Below are 11,523 nucleotides of genomic sequence, written 5' to 3'. Positions count from 1 at the left end.
TATAGGGTTGCTGTGAGTCAGAATCAACTTGAGGGCAATGGTTTGTTTGTTTGTTTGTTTGTTTGTTTGTTTGTTTGTTTGTTTGTTTGTTTTTAATTCAATCCATACCACCTGCCTTACCTTGCCTTCCTGTCCACTCAGTACAATGAAAATCTAAAATGTCAAAATGTAACGGCCCCTTCCAGGATCATCAGCATTTTAAATATGTTCAATGTCCAGGGGGCATTTATGTAGCAGTAAGTTTGATTAGGAAGGAATGATCACCACCAAGTAGTTGAGGACGCACTGTCTGAGGAACAATGAATATTGATGTACAAGTTTTTGTCTGAGTGGTGTACACTCTCAGTACACTTTTTTCTACAGTGAATATAGCGATTTCATTGATACATATTCCTAAATAGTTGACTTTCAAATGTATTATTATTAGAGTTATCCTCATTATTTTTAAATAGATAGTATGTCACAGGTTGGGATCCCCGGTGTTATGGATTGAATCGTGTCCCCTAAAGTTCTGTTGATGTCCTAAACCTTAACCGTTGCATCACCAGGGCTCACTTCCACAGGTATAGGGGTTAGGATTCCAGCACATACTTTGGGGGGCACAATTCAGTCCATAACAGATGCACCACATTAATTACTTCCTGACTCCTCACAACAACCCTGGGACTTGGATTTGCTGTGTGCATTTGACAGAGGAGAAAACTGAGCACTGAGGTAACTTGTTCACACTTCTGCTCTTAGTTGGTGGTGAGGCTGAAAGCTGAGCCCAGTTCTGCTGGTCTCCACACTGTGACACTCCCATATTCTTCTTATTTCAGGTGCCATCAAGTCGATTTCGACTCACAGCCACCCTACAGGACAGAGTAGAACTGTTCCATAGGATTTCCAAGGCTGGTGGGTTTGAACCTCCGACCTTCAGTTAGCAGCCCAGCACTTAACCCTTGTGCCACATCTATACAGTATTTATATCCTGTTTACGTGAAGAGTTGTTGACTCAGGAATCCCCCAAGGAAGCCCTGGGCCTTCCAGCCAGACCTGGGTTCTGGGAGAGTCCTAACTGGCAGATCTTAATCTCCGAGTACTCCGTGGTGCTGGTTGCCTCCTGGCCCTGAGGCTCCTGGGACCTCAGCCCACAGAAGACGAGGGGAGGCGTAATGGAGTTCCCCACCTTGTCTCGAGGTGGATGTGGCCACAACGAGGGGTGGGTAGTCTGGGGTGGGCCACCTGGCCAGGACTCCTGCTGGTGACCTTGAGTGGAGGGAGGAGAAGGGGATCAAGGTAGGATAACGGGGGCCAGGAGAAGGAAGCAGGCTCCACCAGCAAACCTGGAAACCAAGCATTGGTCTTTAACCCATTCATTCCGTAAACATATGCCAGACCCTTGTTCATACAACAACTATTTAAGAATAATAATGCCTGATTAAGGAGCCATGGTGGTGCAAGGGTTAAGCGCTCGGCTGCTAACCCAAATGTTTGTGGTTGGAACCCACCCAGTGGCTCCAAGGGAGAAAGATGTGGCAATCTGTTTCCATTACGATTACATCCTAGAAAGCCCATGGTGCAGTTCTATCCTCACATGGGGTCACTAAGAGAATCTACTGGACCGTACTCAACAACAACAATGCCTGGTCCTTGCTCACCAATTACCAGTCCATAAAACCCTCCCAAAACCCACTGGGGAGGTACTGTTGTTGTTGTAAGTTGCCATCGAATATCTACCCCATATGTGCAGAGTAGAACTCTCCACAGGGTTTTACAAAGCTGGAACATTTCAGAAGCAAATCACCAGGTCTGTCTTCCAAGTCACCTCTGGGTAGGTTCAGATTGCCAACCTTTCAGCCAGTCGTTAAACACTTAACCCTTTGTGCCACTCAGGGACTCCTGGGAAGGTGCTCTTATCCACATTTGTCAGAGGAAGAAGCTAAAGCTGAGACACTAACTAAATATCCCAAAATCACACATTGAATTAGTGGTGAGGCCTAGATTCATGCCCAGGGCTCTCTAACTCCAGCGCCCCGTCTTGTTGAACAGCTCCCCTGTGCCAGGCCCTAAAAGTTCAGAGGGGAACTAAGCAGACACCATAACGGACCTCACACAGCTTCCAGCGTGGTAAGGGAGGCAGACATGAAGCAAGTAGTCAATGAAATGACTATCTAATTGCAAATTGTGGTAGGATCCACAAGAATGGAGTGATGTGATGTGTACAGAGATTTGCTCAGACCTGGACAGTCCCCTAAGGGACCTTGGTGGCACAGTGGTTAACTGCTCAGCTGCTAACCAAAAGGTTGGCCACTCCGACCAACGAGGCCCGTCACGGGAGAAAAGACTTGCCAACCTGCTCCCATAAAGATTACAGCCTTAGAAACCCTATGGGGCACTTCTATCTGTCACATGGGGTCACTATGGGTCAAAATCAACTCAACAGCAATGGGTTTTGGTTTTTGGGGGACTCTACCCCCAAAAGCTCTCAGTATCTCACATGCTTAAGCATCTGGATGCAATTGTGAAATTGTGTTACAAAAAAAACCAAACCCGTTGTTGTCAAGGCAATTCTGCCTCATAACAAGCCCATGTGACAGAGTACAACTGCCCCATAGGGTTTCCTAAACTGTAATCTTTATGGGAGCAGATGGGTAGGTCTTTTCTTCTGTGCAGCTGCTGGGTCGGTTTCAACTGCCAACTTTTCAACTAATAGCCAAGCACTTAACCATTCCACCACCAGGGCCCTGTTGTTTTTGTTAGCTACCCTTGAGTCAGTTCCAACTTATAGCTAGCTGGCTGGAGTATTGAGGCATGTCTGTAGCTGGGACACAGAGTGGGGGCATGGCGGGGGGTAGGCACGGAGAGGGGAAGGTGAGATACCACTAAAGTTATACCCTGTGAGGTCTTGATGGGAATTAAGGAGTTTGCACTTGTTTCTCTAAGCAGTAGGGAGGAGCCTGAGGCGTGTAAGCTCAGGGGTAAGGGGGTGTGCAATGAAGAATTGGAGTCAGAAGTTACGGTGGTCTTGGGTCTCAAATCTGCAGTTGATGTCAGAAGTGGGGTGTCATGGTTCCCCCAGATTTGTTGGTGGTATCAAAAGTGAGGGCTATTTATGGTTATCCCAAATTTGCAGTTGGTATCAGAAGTGAGGGTAGCCTTGGGGCCCTCCAAATTTGGAATTGGTGTTAGAAGTGAACATGGTCTCGGGGACTCTTGAACTTCGTAGTTGACAATAATTATTCTGCGGAGATCCCTCTGGCATTGTGTCTTGGGGAAGCAGGGAGAAAGTGGGCTAGGGTTCCAGACAGAAACAAGGAGGTGGGAACAGGTAGGGCCCAGTTGGACCTCTAGAGGCCTTGCTGATCCTCCAGCTCTGGGAGACAAGACAGAAGGCAGAGGGAGGCGACTTCTGGGTTCCTGGATTGGGCGACTGGGTTGATGGGGACCCAGGAGAAAAAACTTATTGGAGCAAGATGATAACCTAAGTCATCAGAGGAGCCTGGTGATGGTCATCCCAGGGAGGTAAACAGATGAGACCTCCATGGACAGAGGACTGACTCTTTACTCACCCAGGCAATGGTGCCCAAGACAGAGGGGGCATCCAATCCTCTAGCTGCTGTCTTGGTTGCCTTCTTCCTTCAGGTCTTCACGCTGACGGAGGAACCCAGGACTTTCAGGCGACTGGCTCAGGGCTTCGGGTAGGACTACTGCTCCCTGCTTAAGAGGCTAGAAGGGCTAACCCAGGCCTGGAGGGGCATGGGCGCCATGTCTAGCCTGATGACTTTCATTAGGAAAATACGAGCTGCCGCCTCGAAGGCTAGGCTCAGGGGTGGGAATTTACCCTGCTGAATCTTTCTCACTTGACATGGAGTTGATTCCGACTCACGGTGAACCTATGTGAGTCAGAGCAGAGCTGTGCTCCAAAGGATTTTCAACGCTGTGACCTTTCAGAAGCAGATTGTCAGGCCTGTCTTCTGAGGCGCCTCTGGATGAATTCAAACCACTAACCTTTCAGTTAGCAGCTAAGCACTTAACGGTTTGCAATACTCAGGGATTCTTTGAATCTCTGCCAGGGGCTTAATTTTTCAGGAGTCCCTGGGTAGCACAAACAGTTAAGCACTCAACTGCTAACCAAAAGCTGGTGGTTTGAACCAACCTAGAGGTGCCTGGAAAGAAAGACCTGGCCATCTACTTCCAAAAAATCAGCCATTGAAAACCCTGTGGAGCACAGCTCTACTCTGACACACATGGGGCCGCCATGAGTTGGAATTGACTCAACGGCAACTAGTTTGGTTTTTGGTTCTCAAGTACCTAGGTCCCTGGATGGCACAAATGGTTTGCACTCAGCTACTAACAAAAAGGTTGATGGTTCAAATCTACCCCTGCAGCACTGTGTAAGAAAGGGTGGCAATCTGCTTCTGAAAAATCAGCCATTGAAAACCCTGTGGAGCACAGTTCTACTCTGATACATATGGAGTCTCCAGGAGTTGGCATCAACTCTGTAGAAACTGGCTTTCTGAATCTCTGGCCCAAGACCCAATTCTCACAGCAACCACTGCCCCATTCAGATTCCTCCACTTGGGACTCTCAGGGGCTCCAGGGCCCACACCCCCTCCCACCCCAAAGGAGGACACTCACATGAGGAAGATGAGGCAGGGACAGAGAAAGAGCAGGGTGGTGAGGCCAGCTCCCATGAAGGCCTCCTGAACAAATTCTCCCCCACGCTCACGTTCCCCTGCTGACGAGCCAGTTTTAGGGCACCTTCCCTCTGAGCCCCAGGACCCTAGAGCCCCCCCGCAACAGAATATGAGCTCTCCTTTCCGTCAGCCCCCAGCCCTCAACTCCAAACACGCCGCTTCCCTCTAGCCACCGCCCCTCTGCCCCAAGTTCTTCTAAAATCAACACTCCTTCCTCCAAGCCTCAGCCCAAGCCGACCCCCTCAACCTGGGAGCAGCAGGACAGAGACTCTGTGGGCCCCTTGGTCATTCTGGGCCTCACAGTGGAGTCCGAGGCCAGGGCTGAGCCCCCAGGGGAGGCTCAGAGAGCTGTTGGCGCAGGGTCCAGCGGAGCTGGAGGTTGCTGCTGTTCCCCTCCACCAGCCGGTCCCCAGGCCGTCAGCACTGGTAGGTGGCAGGCCAGGCTCTGGCAGAGCAGCTGCAGGGCAGACCCTTGGCCTCTCAGGAGCAGGAAGGGTGGAGCAGCTGAGGGGCGTCTGTGTAGAGGGAGGGGAGGGCTCAGTGGGGTCCTCTCCCACCCAGGACCTGGAAGCCCTGCCCCCAGGGGCCCCCACACTCATAGAGCACAGAGAGGCACAGAGAGATGCACTGAGAGCTCAGCGGGTTCTGAGCTCGGCAGGTGACCTCCCCTTCATCCTCCTTCTGAACCCAGGGCAGGTCCACAACCCTGGGGTCCAAGGACTCCGAGGGGCTCATGGTGCATCTCCCCCTGACCCAGCTCTGAGTGGCGGGGGCTTGCTGTCAACGACACAGACGAGGTGCAGGTATTCCCCTTCCAGGACTGGAAGGGATAAGCCATTCCCCAGGTATTCTAGATATTTCAGTTCTGGGGAAAGAGAGAGACAGAGAGATGACATAGAGAGACAGAGACAAAGAGACAGAGAGAGACAGACACAGAGACACAGAGAGAGCTGATCCCAGGCCTGGGGCTCTGAAGCTCTATCTCCTTCTCACCATTTAATGTATTTTTATTTATTTATTTATGAATAGGGGAGAGGGATCCCCACAGGTCATTTTTTTAAGCAACATTATTGAGATAAAATTCACATATCATACAAATTTTTTTTTTTTTGGTCTCCCACATGGAAAGCGAGAATTCTACCACTGAACCAGCACTGTCCCCTCTGAAGGTCCTTGTTATTATTGTCAGTTGCTGTCGGATTGGTTCTGACTCACGGCAACCCCGTGTGTGCAGAGCAGAACTTCACTCCATAAGGGTTTCAAGGCTGTGACCTTTCAGAAACAGATCACCAGGACCTTCCTCCAAGGCACTTCTGGGTGGATCTGAACCACCAACCTTTCAGCTAGTAGTCCAGGGCTTAACAATTTGCACCACCCAGGGACTAAAATGCCACTGAATTGTACATTTTTAAATAGTTAAAATGGTACATTTTATGTTAAGTGTGTTTTACCACAATAAAAAAAGGTTAAAAAAAAAAACATTAAACAACTTTCAGAAAAGGAGGGTGAGAATGGCTGCACAACTCGAAGAATGTCATCAAGGTCACAGAATTGTACATGTGGAAATTGTTGAATTGGTGTATATTCTCAACAACAATAAAAAATTAAAAATAAAGGAAAAACAAAAAAAGCTTTGCAAAGGAAACAAAGAACCCCAGTATGTGCCCCCGAGGGAGGCTTCTACCCACCCCTGAACCAACCATGCTCCACCATCCCCCCTGTAAAGCTGAGGAGCGAAGATCCCCTCTCCCTCACATCGATTCCTTGTGAACCTTCCATACCTGTCACCTTCACCGTGAGCAGCGTATCTTTGTAACTTTACTTCTCCCTTCCTCTCTCCAACCAGAAGACGTATTTCCCACCATCCTTCTTCTGGGCCCCTGTGATGTACAGGGAGCAGTTGTTGGCCTGGGGGTCCCCGAGGAGCTGAAATCGGCCTTTGGTCTCCTCTTTTACTTCCCTCTGTGGATTGTTTGTGGCCACTGGAACATCTCGTTTGTGATCGGTGTTGTTGGGCCCTTGCCGGAACCAGTAGAAAGGAACTGGGTCAGAGTCGATCCAGCCATCTGGGGGGTAGGAGAAGGTGCAAGTATGAAGGCACACAGGCCCTCCTGCACCATCACCGACTTTTGCACCTGCAGCTGGTATCTGTCATCCAGATGCCGGGACCCTTTGGGAGACCGAGGATGAGTGGGAGCCCCAGCCCCTGCCTGGGACCCCCTGGTCCCCAACAAACTCGATCCCCCACAATAGCGGCAGCAGTAGCAACAGTGGCGGCAGCATCTCTGCGGTTGGAAGAGCTGGACCTGGCACCCTCTGGCTTTTGGGTCCGCCTGTCTGTCTGGGAAGGAAGTTCCGACAAGAAGCCCCAGGCAGGGTGGGGAAGGGATTGTCCACAAAAGAGGCACTTCCGCAGTCCAAGGTTCCTGGGAAATCGTCTGTCTCTTCCTACTTCTCCTTCCGCAGATGGAAGCAACAGCGCAGAGAGGCGCAGAACTTGCCTGAGACCAACCAGGGTCCCCCTGGGCCAGGCTCTTGCAAGGGAAGCCCCAGGAACAGGGCACTCATGGGAAATAGCTGATGTCTTAGTTTCCAAAAGTCCTTGAGTGGGGCCAATGGCTTGCTCTTGACTGTTAACCTAAAGGTCGGAGACTCAAACCTACCCAGTGGCACCATGGAAGAAAGGCCTGGTGGTCTGCTTTCTTAAGATTAAAAATTACAGCCCAGAAAACCCCATGGAGCACAGTTCTACTATAACACACATGGGGTCGCCATGAGTTGGAAGGGACTCGGTGACAACAGTTTTGAGTTTTTGTTTTTGCCGTAACAAAGTACCACAAAGTGGGTGGCATTAAACAACAGAAATGTGTTGTCTCACAGGTCTGCAGACTAGAAGTTTGAAATCAAGGGGTTGACAGGGCCATGCTCTCTCTGAAGGCTCTAGGGGAGGATCCTGCCTGGCCTCTTCCAGCTTCTACTGGATCCCGGCAATCCTGGGCATTTCTTGGCTTGTAGATGCATCACTCCAATCTCTCCCTCCGTCTTCACATGTCCGTCTTCCCTCTGTGTCTGTCTGTGTGTTTTCTCTTCCTGTAAGGTCACCAGTCATGCTGGATTAGGACACACTCTACTCCAGTATGACCTATCCTAGGTAATCACATCTGCAAAGACCCTATGTAAAATAAGGTTGCATTCACAGGTACAGGGTTAGGACTATGAGCATATCTTTCAGGGGGACACAATTCAACCCATAACAGACCTTCACCTCTGTGGTTTACCTCCCCTCAAAACCTATAACCTCATTATAATCGTGATGAAAAACATCAGACAAATCCCAGTAGAGGGGCATCCTACAATAGCCCTGACCAGTGCTTCTCTACACTGTTGAGGCCATCACAAGCAAGGAACAAACATGGTGAACGTCATTAATGTCACTGAATTGTACTTGTAAAAAAAAGTGTTGATTGAACAATGTAATCAGCATCACTGATGTTGTTGTTGTTAGGTGCCATCAAGTTGGCTCCCACTCATAGAGACCCTATGTACAACAGAAGGAAACACTGCCTGGTCCTGTGCCATCCTCACAATTGTTGCTATGTTTAAGCACATTATTGCAGCCATTGTGTCAATTCATCTCCTTGAGGAGCTTCCTCTTTTCCATTGACCCTCCACTTTACCAAGCATGAAGCCCTTCTCCAAGGATTGGTCCCTCCTGATAACGTGTCCAAAGTACATGAGACAAAGTCTCGCCATCCTCTCTTCTATGAAGCATTATGGCTGTACTGCTTCCAATACAAATTTGTTCGTTCTTCTGGCAGCCCAGAAAGTAGAAGGCCAATGAAAATACGGGAAACCCTCACTGATATAGATTGACACGATTGCTGCAACCATGGACTCAGATATATATGAAGATGGCACAGGATGGGACAACATTTTCATTCTGTTATATATAAGGTTGCTGTGAGTTGGAGCCAAACGAACAGCAACTAACAACAAAAAAGTTGATCTTCTGTATTAGTTGCAGTTCTCCAGAGAAACAGAACCAACAGAAGATATAGAGATAGAGAGGGATTTATTTTAAGGAATTAGCTCACCCAATTGTGGGAACTGGTAAGTCCAAAATCCACAGGTCAGGTAACTCCAGCATTCTTGAGTCTGATATCCATAAAGTAGGTGGTAGGCTAGAAACTCTGGCAGGATTTCTGTGTTACAGTCTTGAGGCACAATTCCTTCTTCAGGAAGCCTCAGTTTTTGGCTTGTAGGCTTTCCACTGATTGGATGAGGCCCACCAGCATTATCAAGTGTCATCTCCTTTACCCAAAGCCAATGGATTGTAAATGTTCCCGTTGCTGTCAAGTTGCTTCTGACTTATGGAGACCTCATGTGTGCAGAGTAGAACTGTCCTCTATAGGGTTTTCCATGGCTGTGACCTTCCAGAAGCAGATTGCCAGGCCTTTCTTCCAAGGCACTTTTGGGTGTGTTTAAACCACCAACCTTTTCAGCTAGTAGCCACAGGCTTAACCATTTGCACCACGTAGGGACTGCTGATGGTAAATATTAATCACATGTAAATACCTTCGTAGCAACATCCAGACCGGGTTCAGAAGGAGATTGCCAGGCTTTTCTTTCTAGTGCTTAACAAATCCTTTTTGGTATTTTAACATTTAACTTTGGTTTTGATCCTAATCTCCATGAGGAGGGAGAGCAGAGAATCACAGAACATGGAAGGAGTCTTGTTGTTGTTGTTTGCCTTCTAGCCAATTCTGACTCATAGCAACCTTATATGACAGAGTAGAACTGCCCCATAGAGTTTTCTAGGCTATAATCTGTATGGGAGGAGATTGCCATGAAGCAGCTGGTAGGTTCGAACTACAGACCTTCAGTTAGCAGCTGAGCATTTAACCATTGTGCCACAAACCCTCAATTTGGACTAGATCCTAGTTCAGTGCTTTTTGTTTTTGTTTTACTCCTCACGTCATAATTCTTCATAATGCCACAGTAGGGAGGCAGTGGAGCTCCATAAACGCTATGGGCCAGCTCACTTTACTTCTCCCCTAAGTTCTTATTGCAATCTGGGTGAAGTCCACTAGATTCAAATGATGTATTTACTTGTCTGTCTATTCCTTAGACAATGGTGGTTCAGTGGTAGAATTCTTGCCTTCCATGTGGGAGACCCGGGTTCGATTCCCTGCCAATGAACCTCACATGCAGCCACCTCCTGTCTGTCAAGGGAGGTTTTCTTGTTGCCATGATGCTGAACAGGCTACAGTGAAGCTTCCAGACTAACATGGGCTAAAAGAAAGGCCTGGTGATCTACTTCCAAAAATCAGCCAATGGGAAACCCTATGGATCACAACAGTCCAATCCACAACAGATCATGGGGATGGCCCAGGACCAGGCAGCATTTCATTCCATTGTTCACGGGGTCGCCATGGGCCGGGGGACAACTCCATGGCAGCTAATATTCAGTAAAAAAAAAAAAAATTCAGTAACAACTGTTTATTCCACTAACCCAGAGACAGGGTCCACTCCGGCCCCAGCCTGGGTCTGGCTGGGACCCCAGCTCTGATAGAAGATTTCACGCTAGGCTCCAGGAGCCCCCAGTGGTATGAAGGAAGCTGGGTCCACCCCTACCCTGGGTACAGTGAGGAGAAAAAGGGCCAAGACTGGGAATTAAATTCCCTGTACTCAGCTTCGAGATCTCCTCCTAGGTGAAAAAAAAAAAAAATGGCTTTAGCTATTCACTCCCTGGACTCTGGTCCTCAGTTTTCTCTTCTGCAAAAGGAGAATTTTTTTGTGTGTGTGTGAAAATACACCTAACAAAACATACACCCATTCAACATTTTCTACACACACAGTTCAACGACACTGGTTACATTCTTTCCATTGTGTCACCACTCTCACTGTCTCTACCCACACTGTCTCACCATCATTGAATTAGACTCTCCGTCCCCTAAACATCTCTGTGTTTTAGAGTTTCTGTTGTCATTTCGATCTCATATAGATAATTCTTTAAAATAGCACTCTGCTCAAGGTGGACATTCTTTAGTAGTTGAGCTAAACTGTGGCTTGGTTCAAAGATGACTTCATGGGATAGTTTCAATTCAAAATTATCTCAGAACAAAAAATTCAGCAGTTCCCCCGTCACAATGGGGCCAGTAAGTCTGGTTTCTATAAGAATTTGAAATTCTGTTCTTCATTTTTCCTCCTTTTAATCTGGATCCATCTACTGGGTCCTTGATCAAAACATTCAGAAATGGGAAACTACTGAGATAATCTTTAAAACTTAAACCAAAAATATCCCCTGAAGTCTTCTTAAAACCAAATGGTAGTTTAGCTTAACAAGTAAAGAATGTCTGCCTTGAACATTGTGCTCTTTTAAGATCTATCAATATTGGATCAAACTGACAGTTAATAACTCCAAAAGTTTAGGAAACTCAGGGGGCAGTAATTTTATGTTAATGGGGGAGGAACAACTCAGAAAAGGAGGGTGAGGATGGTTACACAACTTGAAGAATGTAATCAGTGCCACTGAATCATACATGTAGAAATTGTTGGTGTATATTCTGCTGGGTATATTATCAACAACGACAAAAAAATAAATGAAATAAATTACTTAAAATTTTTTTTTTTTTAAGTTTGGAAACGATAGTCGGACACCATCTCATTCTTCTGGTCTCATGGCAAAGGCAGTATTAAGCAGTTCATGCAGGCAGTTAGACCTGCAGTCCATAAAGTGCGAATTTTTAGCAATAGCTTGAACAAACATATGCTAGGCCCTTTCTAAGTACTTTTTAATATGAACTTGTTCAAGGCTCAGAAAAGCCCTATGAAGTAGGGGCTG

The sequence above is a fragment of the Elephas maximus genome, chromosome 11, assembly GCF_024166365.1.
Source record: "Elephas maximus indicus isolate mEleMax1 chromosome 11, mEleMax1 primary haplotype, whole genome shotgun sequence".
In the NCBI taxonomy this organism is placed as follows: domain Eukaryota; kingdom Metazoa; phylum Chordata; class Mammalia; order Proboscidea; family Elephantidae; genus Elephas; species Elephas maximus.
Note: the sequence above shows the minus strand (reverse complement) of the source record.